Source organism: Cervus elaphus, chromosome 29, assembly GCF_910594005.1.
Source record: "Cervus elaphus chromosome 29, mCerEla1.1, whole genome shotgun sequence".
NCBI lineage: Eukaryota > Metazoa > Chordata > Mammalia > Artiodactyla > Cervidae > Cervus > Cervus elaphus.
Window position 1 is genome coordinate 16,062,862 of NC_057843.1, and position 11,469 is coordinate 16,074,330.

The following is an 11,469-nucleotide window of genomic DNA, read 5'->3' on the forward strand; positions in this document are numbered from 1 at the left end:
ACTGCACTGTCAGATTATTTCCCCTGTGAAACTCATTGCTCAGGGCATCCTTGGGAATTGTTGTATCCCATGCTGAGGAGCTCTAAGTGGAAACAGCAGTTGGAGACAATCTCCTTTTGTTGATGCCCAGGTTGGCCCTTCATTGTCACCCCCAGAGGGATCCTAATAGAAGCCTCCCTCCCACTCCCAGCCTTCTCATTAGTCATGGTCTGCTGAGTCCTGAGGTAGTTGTAATCCAGTTTTTGAAAGATAAGAAACAGAAAAGGTGGAGAAAAGGCGTATGAGGTGGAGGGAGGAAATGGATGGGGAGAGATGAGACCTGCTTTCCTGACTTCCCTAACCCACCTGAAGGGCCCTCCTGTCTCTGACTCTGTCTTGGTGCCTTTTCTCTCACTCAAGAACTCTTCATTGGCACTTCGGTGACTTTGCTTCTAATAGCAACAACTCCTCTGAGAAAATTCCTGTGAATAAACTTGGCAGGAGTGTGGGGCACTTCATTAGAAGCCTTCCCGTTGTGTCAGCAAACTGTGAAAAACCCAGTGTTGATAAACTACCAAGACTTGCAAAAAGAGACAACCAAAGTTGTTGGGATTCACATGAGTGCAGTGTTTATGTTTCTGAGCTTTTCAGTCACAGAAAAAAATTTTTTTTCATTTGCCCACAGAGTAATGAGTCACAGGGAAATAAGAGTCAAAGATAATTAAATTTACTCTGGGTGATTAGTAAACTAACAAGATCACTCCATTTGGGTACAGTGTAACACAAGAGAAGACTCTACACATGGACATCACCAGATGGTCAACACCGAAATCAGATTGATTATATTCTTTTCAGCCAAAGATGGAGAAGCTGTATACAGTCAGCAAAAACAAGACCGGGGGCTGACTGTGGCTCAGATCATGAACTCCTTATTGCCAAGTTCAGACTTAAAGTGAAGAAGGTAGGGATAACCACTAGACCATTCAGGTATGACCTAAATCAAATCCGTTATGAATATACAGTGGAAGTGAGAAATAGATTTAAGGGACTAGATCTGATAGACAGAGAGCCTGACGGACGTTCGTGACATTGTTCAGGAGACAGGGATCAAGACCATCCCCATGGAAAAGAAATGCAAAAAGGCAAAATGGTTGTCTGAGGAGGCCTTACAAATAGCTGTGAAAAGAAGAGAAGTGAAAAGCAAAGGAGAAAAGGAAAGATATTCCCATTTGAATGCAGAGTTCCAAAGAATAGAAGGAGAGATAAGAAAGCCTTCCTCAGCAATCAATGCAAAGAAATAGAGGAAAACAATAGAATGGGAAAGACTAGAGATCTCTCCAAGAAAATTAGAGATACCAAGGGAACATTTCATGCAAAAATGGGCTCGATAAAGGACAGAAATGGTATGGACCTAACAGAAGCAGAAGATATTAAGAAGAGGTGGCAAGAATACACAGAAGAATTGTACAAAAAAGTTCTTCACGACCCAGATAATCACAATGGTGTGACCACTCACCTAGAGCCAGACATCCTGGAATGTGAAGTCAAGTGGGCCTTAGGAAGCATCATTATGAACAAAGCTAGTGGAGGTGATGGAATTCCAGCTGAGCTATTTCAAATCCTGAAAGATGATGCTGTGAAAGTGCTGCACTCAGTATGCCAGCAAATTTCGAAAACTCAGCAGTGGCCACAGGACTGGAACAGGTCCATTTTCATTCCAATCCCTAAGAAAGGCAATGCCAAAAAATGCTCCAACTACCACACAGTTGCACTCATCTCACACACTAGTGAAGTAATGCTCAAAATTCTCCAAGCCAGGCTTCAGCATTACGTGAACCGAGAACTTCCAGATGTTCATGCTGGTTTTAAAAAAGGCAGAAGAACCAGAGATCAAATTGCCAATATCTATTGGATCATCAAAAAAGCAAGAGAGTTCCAGAAAAACATCTATTTCTGCTTTATTGACTATGCCAAAGCCTTCGACTGTGTGGATCACAATAAACTGTGGAAAATTCTGAAGGAGATGGGAATACCAGACCACCTGACCTGCCTCTTGAGAAACCTGTATGCAGGTCAAGAAGCAACAGTTAGAACTGGACATGGGACAACAGACTGGTTCCAAATGGGAAAAGGAGTACGTCAAGGCTGTATATTGTCACCCTGCTTATTTAACTTCTATACAGAGTACATCATGAGAAATGCTGGTCTGGAAGAAGCACAAGCTGGAATCCAGACTGCCAGGAGAAATGTCAATAACCTCAAATATGCAGATGACACCACCCTTATGGCAGAAAGTGAAGAGGAATGAAAAGCCTCTTGATGACAGTGAAGGAGGAGAGTGAAAAAGTTGGCTTAAAGCTTAACATTCAGAAAACTAAGATCATGGCATCTGGTCCCATCGCTTAATGGGAAATAGATGGGGAGACAGTGGAAACAGTGTCAGACTTTATTTTTGGGGGGGGCTCCAAATTCACTGCAGATGGTGACTGCAGCCATGAAATTAAAAGACGCTTACTCCTTGGAAGGAAAGTTATGACCAACCTAGATAGCATATTAAAAAGCAGAGACATTACTTTGCCAACAAAGGTCTGACTGGTCAAGGCTATGGTTTTTCCAGTGGTCATGTATGAATGTGAGAGTTGGACTGTGAAGAAAGCTGAGCGCCGAAAAATCGACGGTTTTGAACTGTGGTGTTTGAGAAGACGCTTGAGAGTCTCTTGGACTGCAAAGAGATCCAATCAGTCCATCCTGAAGGAGATCAGTCCTGGGTGTTCATTGGAAGGACTGATGCTGAAGCTTAAACTCCAATACTTTGGCCACCTGATGCGAAGAACTGACTCATTGGAAAAGACCCTGATTCTGGGAGGGATTGGGGGCAGGAGGAGAAAGGGACCAGAGAGGATGAGATGGCTGGATGGCATCACCGACTCGATGGGCATGATTTTGAGTAAACTTCGGGAGTTGGTGATGGACAGGGAGGCCTGGCGTACTGCGATTCATGGGGTTGCAAAGAGTCAGACACGACTGAGCGACTGAACTGAACTGAACTGTTGGAGAAGACTCTCGAGAGTCCCGTGGACTGCAAGAAGATCCAACCAGTCCATCCTAAAGGAAATCAGTCCTGAAGATTCATTGGAAGGACTGATGTTGAAGCTGAAACTCCAATACTTTGGCCACCTGATGCAAAGAGCTGACTCATTTGAGAAGACCCTGATGCTGGGAAAGATTGAGGGCAGGAAGAGAAGGGGACGACAGAGGATGACATGGTTGGATGGCATCACCGACTCAATGAACATGAGTTTGAGTAAGCTCCGGGAGTTGGTGATGGACAGGGAGGCCTGCATGCTGCAGTCCATGGGGTCACAAAGAGTCGGAGATGACTGAGTGACTGAACTGAACTGAACTGTGTGACTACCTTCAAAAAGCTCAAATCTTTATGATCTAGACTAGTATCTTGGCTAAGTTTGGGAAATCAAAAGTCTAACCAGGAGATTGCTGGGTCAGCACAGGATTAGGGCAAGGACATGGAGATGGGGCAATTAGGCAGTTGCAGAGAAGGCAATGGCACCCCACTCCAGTACTCTTGCCTGGAAAATCCCATGGATGGAGGAGCCTGGTAGGCTGTGGTCAATGGGGTCGCTAAGAGTCGGACACGACTGAGCATATTCACTTTCCCTTTTCACTTCCATGCACTGGAGAAGGAAATGGCAACCCACTCCAGTGTTCTTGCCTGGAGAATCCCAGGAACGAGGGAGCCTGGTGGGCTGCCGTCTGTGGGGCCGCACAGAGTCAGACACGACTGAAGTGACTTAGCAGCAGTATCAGCAGCAGGCAGGTGTTGAGGCAGTATTCATGACAGAGTGAAGGACATGGGTTTAGAATCACAGTAGCCTCAATCCAAAGGTTTTGTTCCTCGAAGAAATTATTTACACTATAATGAGCTCCAGTTTTCTAATCTTAAAAAAATGAATAAGAATACATGCTACATAGAGTTGCAGAATTTAAATAAGATAATGCATACAATATGGCCCAACATTTAATTTTTAGAAAGTGCTCAGTAAATTACAATATAATCTAGCATTATCGACATCATCAGGAGTATGATTCATCCAAGCAGGTACATCCTTGCCTCATTAAAGAGTTTATTCTTTAGCAATTGGTGTGCTCAAGTTCACCTGATGCAGTGGATGTTTATATAAATAAAGATATTGTGTATACACTAGATATTATTGGCTGAATACTAATAAATTATCTCATCTTCATCTTACTAGACTCAATACAAAGTAACTTTTTTTTTTACTTTATGATATCCCAGAAAAAAATCTTTTAAAAATTGTATTTTCATCTGCCTGAGATTTGCCAGATGTCTTATTATCACTGGAAAGATTCAGTCTCTCCGAACTTCATTTGCAAAATTGGAATTAACATGCCTGTGTGATAAGGTGGATGTAAATGTTTGAGGATTGAATGAGAGTATCTATTTTTAAATGCCTAGTACACTGCCTGGTACATAGGGTTTTCTTTAATAGTGTTAATTCAGCCACTGCATATTTGGAAACATTCCTTGGAGTGGTTACTCTCACTGAATTATAGTGACTCCTGTTAATTTCTGTTGAAGGGAATAGCATTTTTTTTGAGTTGTCTCCAGTTTAGGGAGGATATTCTCTACTTTGAAGTCTGATATATAATTAAGAGGTAAGTAAGAGGAAATGGGAGAAAAACCGTTAAGACTCAAAAAGGAAGGATAGAATCCCCAAATCTTCTTAGATACTTGTTCAATAAATATATTTTCTGTTTTACTAAATGACTCATTAGGAAAAAGGGCTTCAAATCAGTAGTGGTTAGTCACCTGGACAAACTATCTTGTTTCATCTATTCCCTCAAATCCTGACTCAATTCTGTCTTTTAATTATAAGTAGATACATATTTGTAATTTAATATTTATTTTGTCATTTCAATGGAGCTTATTTTGCAGAAAAAAGTAGTTCATCTCCACAGATACATGTTGGGCATATCCAATTGCACAAGTTTTACGCCAGAAGTAGAATAAACAATATTGTGTTTTAAATTGGGTGGACACCAAAGAAAAAGAGAGTAGACATAAGGAAATAGGACTTGTTAAGACTATGTGCAAAGATGAAAACTGCAATTCAGTAGAAATATACAGGACCCTTTCAAGGCATAACTTTTCATGCCGATCTTTCATGTTGCATGTGGCTTCCTTCTCTTTCCTGTTACTTCTGTATTTCCACCTCCAGGTTATTGAATTTGCTGGAAATCTAAGCATAGAGCAACTGGATTCTTATAGTAAATTTATGGTATTAGTAAGGTAAATCTGTTTCCCCGAAACTGGAAACCATTTTATGTCCATGGATTACATATTTTTCTTAAATGAAGTTTAAAGCTTCCTTAGTGACTCAGATGGTAAAGAATCTGCCTGCAATGCAGGAGACCTGGATTTGATCTCTGGGTCAGGAAGATCCTTTGAAGAAGGGAATGGCTACCCACTCCAGTATTCTTGCCTGGAGAATTCCATGGACAGAGGTGCCTGACAGGCTACAGTCCACAGGGTCACAAAGAGTCAGACATGACTGAGCAACACACACACACACACACACACACACACACACACACACACACACACACACACACACACACACACACACACACACACACACACACACACACACACACACACACACACACACACACACACACACACACACACACACACACACACACACACACACACACACACACACACACACACACACACACACACAAAATAAGAATTTCTGATTGGAATTCACAGAGGAGAATTAAAACTCAATAGCATTTGTAATATATTTTCACTTCTGCTTCCTAACAACTAGGGATTCAGTGATGAAAAAGTAAAGTAAATGATTTCTAAAACTTCTCTTTAAGAAATGAAGTAAGTTAAGTTTTCTATTTTTGTATTGTTTTCAATTTTCTTCTTTGGAGAAAATCTGTGTTTCATTCCAACCTGATACTGTATTCTTCCTTGTGATCCAATATTAGGACATTATTAGGATGAGATTTTAATCTCTGTAAGTGTAGTTGGAACACATTGAAAATCTATAGGTGTTTGACTCTCCGACATAAATCACAGCAAGATCCTCTATGACCCACCTCCCAGAATATTGGAAATAAAAGCAAAACTAAACAAATGGGATCTAATGAAACTTAAAAGCTTTTGCACTACAAAGGAAACTATAAGTAAGGTGAAAAGACAGCCGTCAGATTGGGAGAAAATAATAGCAAATGAAGAAACAGACAAAGGATTAATCTCAAAAATATACAAGCAACTCCTGCAGCTCAATTCCAGAAAAATAAATGACCCAATCAAAAAGTGGGCCAAAGAACTAAACAGACATTTCTCCAAAGAAGACATACAGATGGCTAACAAACACATGAAAAGGTGCTCAACATCACTCATTATTAGAGAAATGCAAATCAAAACCACAATGAGGTACCATTACACACCAGTCAGGATGGCTGCTATCCAAAAGTCTACAAGCAATAAATGCTGGAGAGGGTGTGGAGAAAAGGGAACCCTCTTACACTGTTGGTGGGAATGCAAACTAGTACAGCCACTATGGAAAACAGTGTGGAGATTCCTTAAAAAACTGGAAATAGAACTGCCATATGACCCAGCAATCCCACTTCTGGGCATACACACTGAGGAAACCACATCTGAAAGAGACACGTGCACCCCAATGTTCATCGCAGCACTGTTTATAATAGCCAGGACATGGAAGCAACCTAGATGCCCATCAGCAGATGAATGGATAAGGAAGCTGTGGTACATATACACCATGGAATATTACTCAGCCATTTAAAAGAACTCATTTGAATCAGTTCTAATGAGATGGATGAAACTGGAGCCCCTTATACAGAGTGAAGTAAGCCAGAAAGATAAAGAACGTTACAGCATACTAACACATATATATGGAATTTAGAAAGATGGTAACGATAACCCTATATGCAAAATAGAAAAAGAGACACAGAAATACAGAACAGACTTTTGAACTCTGTGGGAGAATGTGAGGGTGGGATATTTCAAAAGAACAGCATGTATACTATCTATGGTGAAACAGATCACCAGCCCAGGTGGGATGCATGAGACAAGTGCTCGGGCCTGGTACACTGGGAAGACCCAGAGGAATCGGGTGGAGAGGGAGGTGGGAGGGGGGATCGGGATGGGGAATAAGTGTAAATCTATGGCTGATTCATATCAATGTATGACAAAACCCACTGAAATGTTGTGAAGTAATTAGCCTCCAACTAATAAAAAAATTAAAAAAAAAAAATCTATAGGTGTTTGAAAAGGGAATGCTGCAAAAGTGGAAATTCATAAACTTTGATTATAAATTGCAAGGTATCATTCATTAGAGCACAGAGGCTTTCTTTTCATCATGGAAACACAGGGGTTTAATACAGGTAGAAAGTAATTTTGATACCCAGGAATATAATACTCTATGAATAAACCCTGTGAATTTCCCCCATAACAGAAAAATAATAATCTATCTCGTGTCTTTATAAATAAAAACCCACTCATAGGCATGTATCCAAGTAGACCAAACAATACAGAAGTGGAAATACCATATTTTTTCCTGAAATGGCTTTATATTTGGACCCGGGTGTGTTCATCTTTAATTTATAACCTTTACAAATTGAAGTTTGGCCCCATGGAAGAGGAGTGGAGCTTTATTTTGAGTAGTAAAACATTGCCTTCGTAGTTTGACCCAAAGTCTCAATTTTTCTTTATGGGTGAAAAAAAAATATTACAAGTAAACAAATAATCCTGGTCATAACTTGTAGGTTATACAACTATATTGTAGATAGAAATTTGAACTTCCCCATCCAGTGCTCTGCCTTCCCCTCTTCCTTCTCCACCAAAAAGATCCATCTCCCCACCTAGAGGCACCTGTTACACAGTGTATTTGTCATAGCACCAGGGCTTCCCGGGTGGTGCTCGTGGTAAAGAACCTGCCTGCCAATGCAGGAGACATAAGAGACCTGGGTTCAATCCCTGAATCAGGAAGATCCCCTGGAGGAGGGCATGGCAACCCACTCTAGTATTCTTGCCTGGAGAATCCCATAGACAGAGCAGCCTGGTGGGCTACAGTCCATAGGAGCACACAGAGTCAAACACAACCGAAGTGACTTAGCACACAGAAATAGAGTGAAGTAATTAAAGCAACTTCAGGGGTTAATCTTCTGTGACTGATTATGGGTTCTTTATTCTTTTTAAACATTCTTCTCATCCGTAAAAGACAAGTCATAATATGAGAATTAAGTGAATGTGTGTGAAGGTGCTTGGTAAATGTCCACTCGAGAAATCTTATCTTTATTATATTTGCTTTCTTTAATGAAAATTTCTTAAGCATCCCCTTTTTTTCCCCTCTTCCCAGAATATAACATTGTTCTGTAATACAGGGTCCTGCTATCTGATGTTAATTTAATCACAACAAATTTAAGTTTAGGTGGCACCAAATAGCATAGCTCCAGTATAGAGGCCTAGGGAAGCACTCTCTGCTCTTAATATTTTAATCATAGATGACTGCATGTTTACCACTAAAATGTGAAAATTTTAGACGTTGACAAATTAGAAAGTGAAAATATCTTGAAGACTACTATACTACTTTTAATGAGATAAACTTTTTATACAAATATTTTACATTGCATGCCATTTATAATTTACTTTTAACATGTAACACATTTGTTAGTTTGACATGCAAACATTTACTGAACATCAATGTTCTGGGTTATAGCAAAAATAATCTAGACAAGGCCTATATTCTATAATTATACAATATGTAATTCTAATATGCATAGTATATACTAGAATTATTACTGTTTCCACACATGGAAAACTATCTCCATGTGTAGTGATATACCATAACATATATATGCAACCCTCACAAAGGGGCATTCAGGCTGTTTCCAATGTGACAGTTGGCAAGGGAGTGGGGGGCAGAAATGTTTTTCTGATTGGGTACAAATGTTTACTAAGTGAAATTGCTAGGTCAAAATTATTAATATTTCTTATTTTACTAGATATTATCAGATATCCTTGTAGGAGAGTGTGCTAATTTAAACTCCCAGAAGCAATAAATGTCTTATGACACAGTGAGCTCTCTGATTAAGTTTTTATAGCTCTATTAATAATCTTGAGCATTGTACATTATAATCCTTTTCCTCATTGATATTTAGGCATTTTATATATATTATGCATAATTATTATGCATAATTATATATAATATGCATAATTATATATATTATATATATATTAAGGATATTGGTCCTTTGGTTTCTACTGAACTCAGTTATATTGAAATCAATTTCTTCTCAAGTTGTTGCATATCAGTTTATGTTGTTTAAGGTAAGGTAATAGGTAATTTTTGTTTTTCTTTAAATTATCAGTGGTTTTGTCATATTTTAAACATTTCCTATCAGCAGTTATATCCACTTAAATTTTCCCCTTGAATTTTTGTATTTTCATTTTTTACCTTTAAATATTTGATCCACTCTGAATTTTGTGCAAGAAACAAAGGCTCTAACTTCATTTGTTTCAAATAGCTTCCACTCGTCCTATTGACAGTTAATAGCTTAATAGCTATGAAATTAAGATGTCATTTTTATACACATTAAATTCCTACATATACTTGGGTTTGTTTGGAGCTCTCTCTTCTCTTCCACTAATCTATTTTCTAGTCAATGGGGCCTTTTCTGGTAGCTCAGCTGATAAAGAATCTGCCTGCAATGCAGACCTGGGTTCAATTCCTGGGCCAGGAAGATCCCCTGGAGAAGGGAATGGCAACCCACCCCAGTATTCTTGCCTGGAGAAATCCATGGACAGAAGAGTCTGGCAGGCCACAGTCCACTGGGTCTCAAAGAGTTGAATATGACTAAACGACTAACACTTTCATTTCATTTTCATACTCTATTGATCATTTTAAATAAACTTGATAGGTTTATTAAGTCCTGATTATACTTAAGATTTATCTGTGCATCATTCTATATTTATTCTTTGAAATCAATCCTAAAATAATTTTGTTGGTATTTTAATGGGAGGGCAGTGTTTCATTTCTAGATGCATGTAGGAAATATAGATAGCTTTACAACACTGAATTATCTGGTTCAAGAACAAATTATGTTTCTCTGTTCAAGTCCTCATTAGTTCATAATTTCTACAACCTCTATATTTCTTAAGTTAATTCTCAACAATGTTTGTGGTTTTATTTGTCATAGAAATTAGGATTTTTTTTCATTAAATTTTCTTCTGAGTCATTGTTTAGAATATAAAACATTTTCAGTAAGTTCTCTTGTTAAATTCAAAATTATTTTATTTGGGTTTTTATAGTACTAAAAATCATATCAACTTTTAATGCTTATAATACTTTCTTATGTATTTAAATATTCATAGTACTAGTGTCCAACTTTGTCAGTACTTCCAGAATAATAATAAACAGCTTTGATGAAAAGGTACCCTTAATTTGATCTTGACTTTTTTTTTATCTTGATTTTATTTGCAGTACTTCCAGAATGTCACCATCAAGTCTAAATATCATACATATATTTACTGTGCATGTAGTACATGTGTGCATGCATCGATATAAATTCATGTTTAGTTAAGAAAGCATCACATAATCCTCATTCATTAAGGAAATTTTGGATTCCATCAAATACCTCTTAAGCATCTAGTAAAGGGATCAGTTCTAATAATCATTTACAATTATCGCTATGCTCATGCTGAAATATCTTGGCTTTCCAACAGTAAATTAAACTTGGTCATACTGAATTATTCTCAATATACTGATGGATTTCGTTTATTTTCCCCCGTTAATCATAATAAGTGAAATTAGTGTAATTTTGTCACTTGGATGTGTTAACTTTCTCATGATTTGGTATAAATGTTACTCCAGATTTATAAAACAATTAGGAATCTTCCTTTATTTTATTGTATTTTGTTATATTCTGAGTTACCTTAACTATCATAGGCATTACATTTTTTAAAAATTAATTTTGAAACCATGTTTGGCACTACTTCAAGAAGTAGCTCTTTGAAAACATTCTTAATATCCTCCATGATTATTGACCTGTTTAGGATTTTCATTACTTCTTAAGTCAATTTTCATAGCTTGTCTTCCTAGAAAATCAATCGTTTTATCTAGGTTTTCAAACATTTAATTTCCTCTATAGCTGTGATTCTTTTCCCTTATCAAAACACAATCAGTATTTGTATTTTCTGTATCTTTGCTACGTTAGGCGAACTAATGGTTATTCATTTTATTAGTTTCTCTTAAAGCAAAAACTCTAGAGTTTTTACTGTTAACTTATTCTTGCTTTTAATTTTTCTTTCCTCTCTTTTCCATCAAGTCTTCAGGAGAGAGCGTCTCATATCTTCCCCCTGCCAATACGTAAGAACAAGATAAGTCTAAGAGTTCTTGTTGCTTTAGTAAAGTT